At 44.4% G+C, this 16,894-nt stretch overlaps 1 pseudogene; it reads left to right on the top strand.

Moving 5' to 3' along the window:
* The first annotated feature begins 209 nt into the window (after positions 1-209).
* Positions 210-748, top strand: LOC145507777 (neurotrophin-4-like; annotated as a pseudogene).
* Positions 749-16,894: the final 16,146 nt, after the last annotated feature.

The following is a 16,894-nucleotide window of genomic DNA, read 5'->3' as shown; positions in this document are numbered from 1 at the left end:
TGCTTCCAGTAAGAAGGAGGAGGAGGCGACGCGCCAGAAATAGCCGAGGAGGGGAGCTGAGGAGGTCGCCCTGCATGGTTGCCTCCTCCCTCTCCTGAGATGTCAGGAAGGAAGGGGCCACCTGTGTCCCCAACAGGGGCCCCCTGGAGCCTGGGGACCCGCAGCCCTGGAGCTCAGAGGTAAGGAGGTGCTGATAGGTGCTCAGCGAGATGCTCCCCCACCCCTCAGGCTCCCTTCCCATTCTCCTATTTTTCCTCCTCCCCAGGGTCCCAGTGGAGCCCCACCCCTCACCCTCACCCTTGCCCCCATTTCCAGCACCTGAGTGGGACTTCTTGTCAGCCCCGCATAACCCTGTCCAGGGGTACCCTCATGGGGCCCTCTCCGCTCTTTCTGCTGGAGTCCGAGGCCTTTGGGGAGCCAACCCAGAGCCCAGCTAACCACAGTCTGTGAGGGGTGAGCAAGACAGCACCAGCCAGTTGCTGTGGAGAGCTGACCTGTGTGATGCAGTCAGCGGCTGGTGACAGACCCCTGGACTGCTATGGACCTGCGTGGGTGTGAGGTGGAGGTGCTGGAGGAGGTGCCTATAGCTGGCGGCAGTCCCCTGTGCCAGTACTTCTTTGAAACCCGCTGCAAGCCTGCCAGCGCTGAGGAAGGTGGCCCTGGTGGGGGTGGAGGAGGATGCCGGGATATGGGCTGGAGGCACTGGGTGTCTGAGTGTAAGGCCAAGCAGTCCTACGTGTGGGACTGATGATGGATTTGAATTGATACCGCCTGTGTCTGCATGCTCCTAAGCCGGACTGGCCGGGCCTGAGACCCATGCCCCAGAACTGGGCAGACAGAGGAAGATGCTGAAAGATGCTGAAAGACCTCAGGAGTGACCTGGCTGCTCTGGGCCTCAGTCTAGGAACTTGTCAAATGGTCACAAAAATCATTGAGAGTTCATTCTGGGCAAGACAGATGGTGAAACCAAATGGGGTTTTGAAGGATGAATAGGAGTTATCCTGGATGAACTTGAGGGTAAAAATGATGATGATGATGATGATGATAGCCAAAGAAAAAAGAAGAAGATTGCTGGAAGAAATATCAATAACCTCAGATATGCAGATAATACCACCCTTATGGCAGAAAGAGGCTTTTGATGAAAGTGAAAGAGGAGAGCGAAAAAAGATGGCTTAAAAATCAACATTCAAAAAACAAAGACCATGGCATCCTGTCCCATCACTTCATGGCAAATGGATGGGGAAACAATGGAAACAATGGCAGACTTTATTTTCTGGGGCTCCAAAATCACTGCAGATATGACTGCAGCCATGAAATTAAAAGATTCTTGCTCCTTGGAAAAAAATCTACGATCAACCTAGACAGCATACGAAAAAGCAGAGATATCACTTTGCCAATAAAGGTCCGTCTAGTCAAAGCTATGGTTTTTCCAGTAGTCAGGTATGGATGTGAGAGTTGGCCTATAAAGAAAGCTGAGTGCCAAAGAACTGATGCTTTTGAACTGTGGTGCTGGAGAAGACTTGAGAGTCCCTTGGACTACAAGGAGATTCAACCAGTCAATCCTAAAGGAAATCAGTCCTGAATATTCGTTGGAAGGACTGATGCTGAAGCTCCAATACTTTGGCCACCGGATGCAAAGAACTGACTCATTGGATAAGACCCCGATGCTGGGAAAGATTGAAAGCAGGAGGAGAAGGGGATGACAGAGGATGAGATGGTTGGATGGCATCACCAACTTGATGGACATGAATCTGAACAAGCTCAGGGAGTTGGTGATGGACAGGAAAGCTTGGTGTGCCGCAGTCCATGGGGTCACAAAGAGTCAGACACGACTGAGCAATTGAATTGACCTGAACTGAACTGAACTAGTGACTTCATTTAATCATAATTGTTACTGAACAGGTTCAATGGTTCACCACTTGAAAGCCAATATTTGAGAGACAAGTGCTGGCTAGAAAGGAAAGTTTGCTTTATTCAGGAGGTCAGCAACCTAGGGAGAAGGTGGACTCCTATCCAAGAACCAACTCGAAGATTCTGTTCGACCAGGAAAGTTTTTAAAGGAAGAGAGGGGAAGCTTATCACAGTTAATCATTTGGAAAAGGGGGTCAGAGTCTTTATTACCTTCCACTGTGTGCAGACTTTCTCCTGATTGGTTGGTAGGGAGGCAGCAAGGCAGTGTTCCAGGAATCTTGTACTCAGTCTGAAGTTATCATCCTCCACCTGGGTGGAGACTTTAGTTCCTGCAGAAGAACTCAAAGATATTGTTGTATATATTACATGAGCAGAAACCAGGTCCCTGTTTTATCACTGCACTATAGTTTCTTGACCATTCTGAGGCAGGATATAGATAGGTCCACCCCTGGGTAAGGTAATAGGAGATTCATTCTCTGGACTGAAACTCCAAGATGCGAATAGCAGGGCATTTCAGAGAAGAGGCTAGGCCTTGCCCAGACCACATATTTCTCATTCTCAAAGTCAGGAGATCTCCCTGACCATGCATGTCCTTGGAGGTTGAAAGGGATTGATGCTAACTGACACCAGGCTACCCATAGGCCTCTGGCAGTAGAATCCATCTTGGCTAAGAGATGTATGCATACATATGGGATGATCCTGAGATATACCAAATATGGACTCTGAGCCAGGCAAATCAAACTGATAGGCCTAAGAAAAACCAGAGTGATGCTCCACAAAAGTGATTTAAACTACCACAAGGGCAAGACTTGAGGACCTTCTCTCTGAGCTCACCTTTGTGTCTATCCACATATACTGAAATCTTTTTCCACCTAGTAAATACTTTACTTGCTTCACTACTTTCTTCCTATATGGGAATTGTTTTCTGCAAAGCCAAAGAGCCAGGGCCTTGTCACTGACCACAGGTCTAGTGGGTAGGATTTGGTGTTTTCACTGCTATAACCCACCTCAGTCTCTGGCCGGAAAACCAAGGGCCCACTTCAAGCTGCTTCAGGTTGAGTCTACCAAAGATCAGTTCCTCTTTTCATTCCCCATTACCTCACTATTCACTATTTTGATCAACAACTGTTGTTTGAATTTACCCTTTGATAGTCAGGGAAGGTCTAGGAGGTTGAAGCTTCTTTCCTACATACAAGAAACTGAGGACAAGGAAAAGATTTGTACCAGGGGAGGTTCCAATAGGGTCCTGCTCAGTTTTATAATCATTTCTTTAAAGGCCTTATACACAAATATAAACATAAACCATGATTATGTTTGATTGACAACTTAGATGTCAAGTTCTAAACTGGGTTAGAACTTTGGTTTATGAACTGGATGGGCAGGTGGGGGCAGGCAGATACAGTTCCGCCTATAATGGTAGTGTTAGCAATATTTGTTACAATTTGTAGAAATAAAAGTTTCAAAACTGGTAAAGTTAAAGCCCCTGGAAGGATAGTGCTTAGAAAAATCACAATTCCAATAAGCAATGTAAGAGCAAAAAAAATTTCCCAGCATCCCCTGTATTGCAGGAGAGTGAGGCACAGGAGGATGGTCACATCCCAGTTCCTGTGACAGCTACCATATGTGTGTTCTTGGTTTCATGAAACAAAGAATTCAAGAGCAAGAAACAGTAAAGTGAAAAAGTTTATTTAGGGAGGAAACACACTTCGTTGACAGAGTGTGGGCCATCTCAGAAGGCAAGAGAGGCAAAAAAGGCACCAGGGTAGGCTAATCTAATCCTAAACTGAGTTCGAGTCCTAATATGAGTTGTATGGTTTCAATAGTCCTAAATATGGGACTTTCAGTTTTTGTAAGGGTGGGTAATTTCACAGGCTAATGAGTGGGAAGAGTATCCAGCTCTTTTGGGAAGGGGTGGGGATTTCCAGGAATTGAGCCACCGCCTACTTTTTGACCTTCATGGTCAAGGCATCTGTGGATGTGTCATTTAGCATGTTGATGTGTTACAATAAGCGTATACTGAGGCTCAAGATCTAGTAGAAGATGACTCATCTGTCACCTTATACTTCAGTTCAGTCGCTCAGTCGTGTCCGACTCTTGGGACCCCATGAATTGCAGCACGCCAGGCCTCCCTGTCCATCACCAACTCCCAGAGTTTACCCAAACTCATGTCCATCGAGTTGGTGATGTGATCTAACCATCTCATCCTCTGTCATCCCCTTCTCCTCCTGCCCCCAATCCTTCCTAGCATTAGAGTCTTTTCCAACGAGTCATCTTTTCACATGACGTGGCCAAAGTATTGGAGTTTCAGCTTCAATGTCAGTCCTTCCAATGAACACCCAGGACTGATCTCCTTTAGGATGGAGTAATTGGATCTCCTTGCAGTCCAACGGACTCTCAAGAGTCTTCTCCATCACCACAGTTCAAGAGCATCAATTCTTCGGCGCTCAGCTTTCTTCTCCGTCCATCTCTCACATCCATGCATGACCACTGGAAAAACCATAGCCTTGACTAGACGGACCTTTGTTGGCAAAGTAATGTCTCTGCTTTTAAATATGCTATCTAGGTTGCTCATAACCTTCCTTCCAAGGAGTAAGCGTCTTTTAATTTCATGGCTGCAATCACCATCAGCAGTGATTTTGGAGCCCCCAAAAATAAAGTCTGGCACTGTTTCCCCATCTATTTCCCATGAAGTGATGGGACCAGATGCCATGATCTTAGTTTTCTGAATGTTGAGCTTTAAGCCAACTTTTTCACCCTCCTCTTTTACTTTCATCAAGAGGCTCTTTAATTCTTCTTCACTTTCTGCCATAAGGGTGGTGTCATCTGCCTATCTGAGGTTATTGATATTTCTCCCGGCAATCTTGATTCCAGCTTGTGTTTCTTCCAGCCCAGCGTTTCTCATGATGTACTCTGCATATCTTATACCTAGTTGGTTCTAATCAGTTTAAGTCCTGTTCTCAGGCTATGTCATTCTTTTAAAGGCTGTGCCCTGCCTCCTTCCTGTCTCAGTTCTATGTTCTTTGACTGGTCTAATAATTAAACTATATAAAACAGATTAACAGAGGAAAAACAAACAAAATTACATACCTCCAGGAGCATGTGAAAATATGAAGAATCAAAGGCAGCCAGGTAACTGAAGCTTATACAATATCCTGAGCTAAAAAAAGGGGTGGAGATCTAGAGACACAAAATTGTGAACGAGGAAGGACAAAAAAAGCATTGTTCACCACCCAGTTCTACATTGTCATAACCCTCTACATTTGCCCACCAACAGGGTGAAACACAGAGTGAGGATTTCTGTACTTTGGCCTAACAGCTCTTTATGAAACTGAGCAAGACCCTGTGGGGCTCCTGGTCTTGGAAGCCTTTCCGTGTCCCCTATTCTTTATAAGGAACAGACTCCAGTCTCCATGACCTTTCCTGAGTTCCAAAGGGCAGATTCAGTTGCTAATCTGGGAAGGAGAGGATGTAGAGACAAGGGAGGAACAGCCAAGAATCAATAGTGTAGCCTTGGGGTAGGGGCAGGTTCTGCCTCAAGGGATACACATAACAATATCTTTATGCTCTTTATAGAAATAAAAACACCAACAGGTGAAAGATGTATGTATGCTTGACTGCATGTATTCCCTAGACCAAAAAAAAAAAAAGAACACTGTATGTATACTGGTTCCTCCTCTACCACTTCTAAATTCTGAGCTTCATTAGGTCCTGAGATGAGGTGTATGATCTCAACAAAAGACTGTGTGTTCAAGTCCCAATATGAGTTGTGCGATTTAGCTACTACTTGCCTGTCTCCTCCTTTACCAATACCCAGTCTACCAATCATCTATCCAAATTACCTTTCTGAAACAGGAGGGAAGGGGTCAGGGTACAGTCTTTAAAAGAATGACATAGCCCAAGGACAAGACATAAACTGATCAGAACAAAATAGTTCAAGGTGAAAGATGCATCAACTTCCACTAAACCTTGAGCCTCAGAGTATACTCATCATAACACATCAGCAAACTAAGTGATACGCCCACCAGTACCATGACAGTTTCAAGGCCAACCATCAAAATTCAAACAATGACCAGTGGTCTAATTCCTGGAAATCTCCACCCCTTCTCTAAAATAGTTAAAATAATCCTCCCACTCATTAGACTATGAAATTACCTGGCCCATAAAAACCAACCTCTCCATATTTGGGAGCCTCTTACCTTCTGAGATAGCCCACAGTATGTTGGTGAAGTGTGTTTCTACCAAAGTTGTTCTCGCTTTTTGAGACATATCCCATCCTGTCTATGGAATATGTATCTCTCTAAATAAATCCACTCTTTACCTATCACTTTGTCTCTCATTAGATTTTTTTCTGCAACAAGACATAAAGAACCTGAGCTCACTGAATCCTGAGACCAGGTGTGTGATCTCAATTAAAAGTGAGTGGGTTGAAGTCCTAATCTGAGTTGTACAGTTTCAAAAGTTCTATGTAAGCCCCTGATTATGTAACCAAGCAGGACCATATGGGACCTTCCCAGTTCCCCCATATTTCTGTTTTTTCTCCTCTCTGAAGTATCTAGATAATAGTATCTAAAGCATATTTCCTAAGTTTTTCAGCTGATAAAACTGCCACCTAATGGATGAAATTAACTATTAATACTTGATCATCATAAGCAGTAGCTTGCTTCTAGTGCTCAGGAATTGATCACCATCAACCAATCAGAGAATTGTACAGGAGCTGATCACATACCCTGGGACACCACTTCCTCCCCTTGCCTTTAAAAATGCTTTGCTGAAACCCTTCAGGGAGTTTGGAGTTTTTAAACACAAGTGCCAGGAGCCAGCTCACGAGATCCCACCCATGACAGAGTCATGAGAAAGAGGAATGATTGAGCACAGCTTCTCAGGCCTCAGGGATTCTCGGAAGGCTGCCTCAGCACTCACCTTAAAGATGGTATCTGTCTTTCTGATGTTTGCTACAATAAACCTCTTCTTATTTTCTGTGACTTAGAAAAAAGGCTTTTCCTGATTCTCTTGTAAAATAGATCAATCTGAAAACTCAATCAACAAAGCCCCTGAACGGTAGCACCCTAAATAAAATTATCTGGGATATAGAGTATGCTGATCTAAATTCCTTTTGCTAACATATTGGTTTGTTTAATAAATGTACCTGTGCCTTTGGAGCTAATGTGCATGACTGTTCCTTAATAATAAAACAGCATTGAGAGCCTCCGCACAGAAAGCCCCTATGGGCACAAAATCCTTCGCAGGAAAAAAGGCTTGTTAGGAAATATAAGAAATATTGCTTTATACAACTGTTACTTAGTCTATATTTACTCACTATGTTTTTACTCTTAACGTATTTAGCCTATATAATGAAAGCATAATAGTTAAAAATTTATATAAATAAAAGTTTAGCTGTAATACAAATAATAAGACAATTGTTGATTTAACTGATGATTCACTTAGAGCTGACCTTCAGCTTGCTGTTCTAGGACTTTATGGGACCACATTCTTTTCTGTTAAGCTCAAGGCGTAAATTACTGAAAACAGCTTTTACCTTGAAACTTTCTATTGATGAATTCTTTTCTGCTGTGCCTGATACAAAAGTGTTCTGACTGATTAACCCTTATCAATGGAGAGTCACAAGATGTTAGCAGGCCCCCAGGCCAGAAGGTGATGTAAACAAAATGAACTAAGATATGCAAACGATGTCGGTGAGGGTCAACACTGTTGACCCATTAAGCTGATTTGGTATGACTCTATACTTTACATTTGTTTCTATGTACCACTAAAAATATAAAAGCTGTCTTAAAAACAATAAAGTCGGAAGACACTTGGAAACACCAAGACTCGCTGTGTCTTCCCATTCGCATCGCCGATGCCGTCCATCCTGAGGGAAACCCTGGACCTGCTGGAGCTGGACTCCGGCACACAAGCCCCTTGTTCTTGCTCAGCCCTCTGTCAACTACAAATTGGCAGTTGATTGGGTACTTGTCATCTACCTCTACGAGGATTAAATCATATGCTGCTACACCTGTTGATTTTCAACACCCTCTGAAAGGAGTTCAGGGTAGAGAGCAGAAATTGTTGCAGGTAAAGCCTTAACTCCATGTTGGATCTCTTTCTTTGACTTTAACCTTTATTTTTTTGTTGTTTTTGTTATTATAATCATACATAATGGCCTGCCTAAAAACCCCACCCTTCTGCTGGACTGTTAAACTAAAGTGCCTTTGTTCAGCACACAGAAATATAACCTGACTCTGCCCACCTGTTAATGGCTGCAGGAAAGAAGATATTAACACATTCCTTCCCCAATACTGGCTATTCCCAGAGATGATTTGCAAGACCAATGGCCCTTTTTATTTTACTTCCTCATCCCATCTATATCTCTCTCGTTCTATAAAAGAAACTGTCATCCAGACCCTGATAAGATGGTTATTTCTAGACATTAGTCTATCATCTTCCCAGTCAGCTGGCTTTCTGAATAAAGTCATATTTCTTGCCTCAACATCTCATCTCTCAGCTAATTGGCCTGTCATGTGGTGAGCAGAGTGAGCTTGGATTCGGTAACAAAATGAGGCACTCTGTGCTCGGGGAGATAGTTAGATATTTTCAGGAGACTTTTTTTTTTTGGTTGTGCTGGTTGATATACAGGTTTTTCTCTAGTTGCAGCGAGTGAGCTACTCTCTAGCTGTGGTGTGATAGCCTCTCTTGGTAGTGGCCTCTCTTGTTGCAGAGCACGGACTCTAGGGCTCTTGGGCTTTAGTAGTTGCAGTGCCCAGACTCAAGAGCACAGGCTCAGTGGTTACGGTGCAGACTTAGTTGCGCCGTGGTATGTGGGATCTTCCCAGACGAGGGATAAAACCTGTGTCTCCTGCATTGGCCACCAGGGAAGCCCCAGAGTCCATTTTTTGAGCCTAATTCTTGTGTCTCCTCTGGAAAAGTATTAAAATCCATGGTGACAACTCTTCCTGATGACTAACAAAAGCTTCACAAGTCTAGTAGAAACCTTCTGGGAAGTATGTGCTTGATTGCATGTATTTCCCCTTTACCAAAATTACATATATACTATTTTTCCCTCCTACATCTTGGGAGTAGTTTCTCGGAGGTATCTGAGATGCCATCTCCCAGGCTGCAGTCCTCATTTTGCCCCAAATAAAACTTGACTCACAACTCTCATTATTGTGCTTTTTCTTAAGTTGACATCTCCAATAAACCTTTCTGTGCTCTAAACTCATTTTTGTTTATTTGCCCTAGAGGTAGGAGATACTTGGGCCCAGGCTCAACAGTTTCTCCTCTGTGGACAGAAATTCCATAATAGCAGAAAGGTGGCTCAGATGGTAAAGCGTCTGCCTACAATTCGGGAGACCCGGGTTCGATCCCTGGGTCAGGAAGATCTACTGGAGAAGGAAATGGCAACCCACTCCAGTATTCTTGCCTGGAAAATCCCATGGATGGAGGAGCCTGGCGGGCTACAGTCCGTGGGGGTCACAAAGAGTCGGACACGACTGAGCGACTTCACTTCACTTAATAAAAACAGGATGATGGAGGAGGCTGGACCCTGTACAGATAAGAGATGAAAGACCACATATTCTTCATTCTAAAGTTAAGGAGACCTCCCCAACTACACATGCACTGAAAGGCTCCTTGGAGGTTGAAAAGGGAGGGGGGATAACCTCAAAGTAAATGATGTCAACTACCCATAAGACTCTTTACTAGAATCCATCTGGGCTAAAAGATGTGCACACATACAGGATGACCCTGAGATATGCCAAATATGGCATCTTTACCAGACAAAGCAAGATGATTGGTCAAAGTAAACTGGAAAGAAATGCCCCATAAAAGTGATTCAAATTACCACCAAGGTGCAACTCTCTCTCTGAGTCTGCCCATGTACAGGCACTGTACTCTTTTTCTCCCTAATAAACACCACCTCTGTGGGAATTCCCTTCTGCAAATCCAAAAGGCTAGGACTTTGTCACTGACCACTGGTCTACAAGACAATGGTGATGCAGGGACTCCAGCCACTCCCCACAGCAGATCCTGCAAAAGCAACTGAAGTCATCCTGGGACCTCTTTAATGAGACAGGGTGAGAGCTCCATGACTCCAACTAGGTAGGGTCTATGAGGCCCTGTCAGCCTGAAGAAGTTACAGAAAACAGACATTTGCCTGTCATCTTCCCAATAAAGATTTTTTGGGGTTTATGTTTCTCAGAGGGCATGATGCAGGAGGTAGACGCTCCCCCAACACAGTAGAGCAATTGGAGATTCATTCCCTACAGACTGAAACTCCAAAACAAAAGCAGCAGGACAATTAGAGGAGGCTGGGCCCTATCCAGGACATATATTTCTCGTTCTTGAAGTCAGGAGACCTCCTCAACTGCATATGTGCAGAAAAGGCTCCTTTGAGATCAAAGAGGGAGTTATGTCAAAGGATATTCTCTACCCATACAACTATTCATCTTGGCTAAAATCCATCTTGGCTGAGAGATGTGTATGCACACATGAGAGATCCTGAGATATACCAAATATGAATAGTGAACCAGGCAAATCAAAATGACTGGCCAAAGGAAACTCAGAAGAAATGCCCCATACTGCCACAAGGGTGCAACTCAGCAGTTCAGACACTCTCTCTCTGAGTTCGCCCATTTGTCTATCCACACATGCTGTACTCTTTTTTCCTCTTAATAAATATTTTATTTTTTTCCCCTATTTTCTGTCTTTGTGGGAATTCTTTTCTGCAAACCCAAAGAGCCAGGCCCTTGTCACTGACCATTGGTCTAGTGGTTAAGATTTGGTGCTCACACTGCTGCAACACAGCCTCAGTTTCTGGCTGGGAACCCAAGCCCGGCTCCTAGCCAAAGCAGGCTGAGGCCACCCAAGATCAGCCTCATTGTGCATTGGGCTCACAAATTTGCATTCAGTAACAAACAAAATTTAAATTCTCAATTTCACCTTGTGTGGTTTTTCTTTAAGTAGACAAAGGGGAATAAAACTATTCACAGGAAGGCAGAGATGTTTGGAAAACAAAAGGTGAATAAATTTCTTTAGGTGTCTCAGTCAATAGCTCTCTTCCTGGTACAGACCCCCTTTCCAATGTAAATTTAAGCAGTTAAGGGAGAGATAAAGAGCTTTCCAGAATTTGTTAGATTTGATTACCTTTACTTTGAAATAACCCTCAGGCTGAAGAGGCATACATTGGGGTGAGAAATTCTGCTTCCCTTCAATACGAAATAATTTACATTGCCCCCCCAAAGGACACTGAAAAGGGATAAATCCTTGGTCTCACTTAGTAACTTTTCACAGAAAAGACCCTGGAAAAGATCTGATGCTGGGAAAGATAGAAAGCGAGAAGAGAAGGGGGCAACAGGACAAAACAATTAGATGGCATCATCAACCCAATGGACATGAGCTTGAGCAAGCTCTGGGAGATGCTGAAGGACAAGGAAGCCTGGCATGCAGCAGCCCATAGGGTTGCAAAGAGTTGGACATGAATGAGCAACTGAACAACAACAACAACAACTCTTTTTGCAATTCCCTTTCTCCCATTCCACTCACAACAGAATACTGCTTTGCACCCACAGTTCCCAGGTCTGCTTAGGGACCCTGACTCTTTGTAATGCAAATTTAGTAAACTCTGCTGTTAAAGTCTTATCCTTGCCTCTCCCTGACATTCCAGCTCAACCCCACCACACAAGTTCAAACCAGTCTGGCTGGAATTTGCTCTCCACAAATGGGAGGTGGGGCTGAGGGTGGGGTCAAGTGTCAAACACTGGAGGAAACAAGTTACATCTTGTTGGAAAGCCAGATGACTGGTTTTGTTGTTGTTTAGTCTCTAAGTACTGTCCCACTCTTTTGCCACTCCATGCAGGTTACTGGAGGAGTGAGTAATAGTTATGCGCTTGCAATCAGCCCCCACCTCCATCTTTTCTGGGAGCCCCAAAGAGATGCTGAGTACCCCAGTGTGCAGCCCACTGCCTCTGCAGTCCCTTTCTACAGCCAGTGCACAGTTCCTGTCCTCATTTGGAAACACCTGGGGCCAGATTTCTCAATTCCCACAAAGTCAGGAACTTTCCTAGGATACACACGACCTGCTCAATAGTTTCCTCCAAGATTATTGTCATTGGCACCCCAAGAATAACAAAACAAAAGGATAGGCAGCCACTAGATGGCCCCCTTTGCCTTATCCACAGCAATGCAGGGCTCAGTTCAGTTCAGTTCAGTTCAGTCGCTCAGTCATGTCCGACTCTTTGTGACCCCATGAATCGCAGCACATCAGGCCTCCCTGTCCATCACTAACTCCCGGAGTTTATCCAAACTCATGTCCATCTAGTCGGTGATGCCATCCAACCATCTCATCCTCTGTCGACCCCTTCTCCTCCTGCCCCCAATCCTTCCTAGCATTAGGGTCTTTTCCAATGAGTCAACTCTTCACATGATGTGGCCAAAGTATTGGAGTTTCAGCTTCAACACCAGTCCTTCCAATGAACACCCAGGATTGATCTCCTTTAGGATGGACTGGTTGGATCTCCTTGCAGTCCAAGGGACTCTCAAGGGTCTTCTCCAACACCACAGTTCAAAAGCATCAATTCTTCAGCTCTCAGCTTTCTTCACCATCCAACTCTCACATCCATACATGACCACTGGAAAAACCATAGCCTTGACTAGACAGACCTTTGTTGGCAAAGTAATGTCTCTGCTTTTAAATATGCTATCGAGGTTGGTCATAACCTTCCTTCCAAGGAGTAAGCGTCTTTTAATTTCATGGCTGCAATCACCATCAGCAGTGATTTTGGACTCCAGAAAAATAAAGTCTGACACTGTTTCCACTGTTTCCCCATCTATTTCCCATGAAGTGATGAGACCAGATGCCATGATCTTAGTTTTCTGAACGTTGAGCTTTAAGCCAACTTTTTCACTCTCCTCTTTCACTTTCATCAAGAGGCTCTTTAATTCTTCTTCACTTTCTGCCATAAGGGTGGTGTCATCTGCATATCTGAGGTTATCGATATTTCTCCCGGCAATCTTGATTCCAGCTTGTGTTTTTTCCAGCCCAGCATTTCTCATGATGTACACTGCATATAAGTTAAATAAGCTCAACTACCTCCCAAAGTTTGATATTCATTTATCTCCATCTGGGGATTTGGTGACTGGCTTCCTCTGTGGAAGCAAGTGTTAACTACAAATCGGCACTTGCCATCTCCCTCTACAGGGATTAAATCATGTGCTGCTGCAGCTGCTAACTTTCAACACCCACTGAAAGGAGTTTAAGGTGGAGAGCAGGGGGAAGGGGTGGAGTGGGGGAACTGCTAGGAGAGGTCTTCATATATTTAGATATTTTTAGGAGCTGGTTTTATGTGCCCAATTCTTGTATCTCCTCATATCTAGAAAATCACTAAAGTTCTTTATGGTGACAACTGTTCCTCATGACTAGCAAAAGCTTCAGGAGACTAGCAGAAACCTCCTAGAGAAGTATGTGCTTGATTGCATGTATTCCCCCTTCACCAAAATTACATATATAATGACCTTTCCCCTGCTTCTCTGAACCAGTTTCTCAGAGCTATCTGAAGTAAAGTGCTGACTCCTGGGCTGCAGTCCTCATTTGCCCCAAATAAAACTTAACTCACAGCACTCAAGTTGTGCATTTTTTTAAGCTGACACAAGTTAAGGGACATAGTCTTCTACCTGAGCCCTTGACTGGCTCCACAAGAAGTGGCCCTGGAGGAGTCTGAAGAACTCCCTGAATCCATCCTCAGGGACTTTACATGCAGATACTTATCTTTGGGGGGTCAACTTAGGCCTGCATCACTCACAGGTCCCCATAGTGGGGAGTGCACATCAAACTAAAAGACTTTGTGTTGTCTGCATCTTTCCAGGTTATCAGATTCTAGTGAAGGGAACAGAATCCTAGGGGGCTCTTCTGAGTACATATCCTTTCCATGTCTCCCATTTCATGTTTGTAGGAAACAGGCTTCATTCAGCCTCCTAGACCTTCCCTGAGTCCCAAAGGGCTGATTCAAAGGGTTGGTAATCAGGAAAGGGAGAGAATACAGAAACAAAAGGGGAATGTTACCAAAAAGTCGACTTCTCTATACTCCAGTGGTGAATCATATCCTGGAGACAGAAGTAGAAACAAATAGCTTTCTTGCTTTGCCAGGCAAAGGGAGACACACCAGGCTTCCGCCTTGAAAACCTATGTGTCTCAAACCCAGAGAACTTGACGAGTGTTTTTATACCAGTGGGTCAAAGATAGGGTCTAACAAGACTCGGGTGTGTGCAGGGTTTGCCCTCCTTTAATCTTGTCTCAGGTGGTCAGGTGATGAGCTTCTCTTGTTCCTTTCATCTTTGCCTCAAGTGGTTTCTTTGCTGATCCTCCCTTGATTAGCAACCATTCCAAGCCACCATTTGGAACTCAGGAAAAGTCACAGAGGCTGGAGTCTTGCCTACAAGAAATGGGGGACAGAAAGTCTCCATCCTTGGGAGCCCCACAGGACTGGGTTTCAGGAACAGCCAAGGAATAATCATGTGGCCCTGGGGCAAAGTTCCAGTTCCTCCTCAGGGGACAAGCACAGCAATGTCTTTAAGTTCTTCTACAGAAAGTAAGGGCCCCACTCAAGTGGAGGATGGTAACCTCATGCTGAAGCACAAGATTCCTGGAGTACCACCCTGTTACCTCACCACCAACCAATCAGAAGAAAGCCACACACCCTGCAGCTCTCACCCCAAATTTTGCCTATAAAAACTTTTCCCTGGAAATCCTAAGGGAGTTTGGGGTTTTTGAGCACGAGCCACCATTCTCCTTGCATGGCCCCACAATGAACCTTCCTCTGCCCCTAACTCCAGCCTTTTGGTTTGTTTGATCTCACTGTGCATCAGGCACATGAATTTGTGTTCAGTAAGGTACCCTATGTACACTGAGGAATTTTAAGTTGGAGGTAATTAATATGTTCAGTCGTGTCTGACTCTTTGCCACTGTATAGTTCATGGAATTCTCCAGGCCAGAATACTGGAGTGGGTAGCCTTTCACTTCTCCAGGGGATCTTCCCAACCCAGGGATCAAACCCAAGTCTCTCACATTGCAGGTGGATTCTTTACCAGCTGAACCACCAGGGAAGCCCAATTAATATGGTGATTTCCTTGACTTTTCCCCTCTCAAGGGAAAGAATTCAGTCAAGCAGCATAGAGAAGTTTTAAGTAGCAAGAGTTTTACCAAGCACAGCAAAAATACACTCCTAAGAAAGGGTGAGAGTGGACTATAAGGAAGCCAGAAGCAGCCCTGCAAGAAGGTAGTGTTGGGTTTTTTAGAGTTGTTGCTGTTCCCTGTGTCCTGCATCATTTTGAAACCATTCACCCCAGATTAAGACTTGAACCCATGTGCCAGGACTCAGCCAAAACCCAGGTTGGGACTCAAACCAACGTGGCCAGGACTCAAACCTGGCCAAAATTGGGCTTGGACTCAAACCCACGTGGCCAGGACTCGATCCCAGCCAAAACCCACTCTCTTCCAACTGACACTACAGACTTGGTTTCAGGACCTAAAGAAGCTCTTCTTCTTGATGTCTCATTGCAGGAAGAATTCAGTGAGAGACAAAGTGATATGTAAGAAGTTAATTTACTTAGAAAGAAACACACTCCACAGACAAGAATGTGGGTTGTCCCAGAGAGTGAGTGTGGCCTCAAAATGTGGAGTGGTTAAATTTTATGGGCTGGGAAATTTCATAGGCTAATGAGTGGAAAGATTACCCCAACCATTTCGGAAAAAGGGTGGAGATTTCTAGGAATTGGGCCACTGCCCACTGTTTGGTCTTTGATGGTGGACCTTGGAAATGTCATGGTGCCTCTGGATGTGTCATTTAGCTTGTTGATGTGTTACAATGAGCATACACTGAGGATCAGATCTAGTTGAAGTTGACTTGTCTGCCATCTTGAGCCCATTTGATTCTAACCAGTTTATGTTGTGTCCTCAGGCTATGTCATTCTTTCTAAGATTGTGTCCTGTCCCCTTCTCTCCTGTTTCAGCATCATGTGGCCAAAGTATCGGAGCTTTAGCTTCAGCAAGAGTCCTTTCAATGAATAAAATTACCCAGCCTATAAAAGCTAACCACACATTTTGAGGCTGCACTCACCTTCTGTGATGGCTCACACTCTTGTGTATGGAGTGTGCATCTCCCAAGGCTGCCCTTGCCTTCTGAGATAGCCCACACTCTGTGGAGTGTGTTTCTCTCTAAAAAAAAAAAGAACCAAAACAAAACACTTCTTACCTATCACTTTGTTTCTCACTGAATTCTTTCTGCAATGAGACATCAAGAACCTGAGTTTCACTAGGTCCTAAAACCAGCTGTGTGATCTCAGTTGGAGGACCATGGATTTTGGCCAGGTTTGAGGCCCAACCACATGGGTTCAAGTCCCAAGCAGGTTTTTGCCTGGGTTCAAGTCCTGACACGTGGATTCAAGTCTCAATCTGAGGTGAATGGTTTCAATGTAAAGAGCCAACTCATTGGAAAAGACTTTAATGTTGGGAAAGATTGATGGCAAAAGGAGAAAGGGGAGGCAGAGGATAAGATGATTAGATAGCATCACCATCTCACTGGACATGAATCTGAGCAAACTCTGGGAGATGGTGGAGGTCAGAGGAACCTGTGTGCTACAGTCCACAAGGAGTCAGACACAACTTAGTGACTGAACAGCAACAAAAATTTCACAGGCTAATGAGTAGGAGGATTATTTCAACTATTTTGGGGACAGGGTGCAATCTCCAGGAATTGGGTCACCACCCACTCTTTGGTCTGTGATAGTTGACCTTGGAACCATCATGATTCCTCTGGATGTGTCATTTAGCTTGCTGACATGTTACAATGAAGGCTTCCCAGGTGGTTCAGTAGTAAAGAATGTGTCTGCCAATGCAGGAGATGTAGGAGACAGGAGTTTGATCCCTGGGTCGGGAAGATTTATCAATTTATGTTGTGTCTTCAAGTTAAGCCATTCTTTCAAATGTAGTACCCTG

This window comes from Giraffa tippelskirchi, chromosome 5, assembly GCF_054371585.1.
Source record: "Giraffa tippelskirchi isolate mGirTip1 chromosome 5, T2T-mGirTip1v1.2.pri, whole genome shotgun sequence".
Classification (NCBI taxonomy): domain Eukaryota; kingdom Metazoa; phylum Chordata; class Mammalia; order Artiodactyla; family Giraffidae; genus Giraffa; species Giraffa tippelskirchi.
This window is presented reverse-complemented; position numbering and strand designations above follow the sequence as displayed.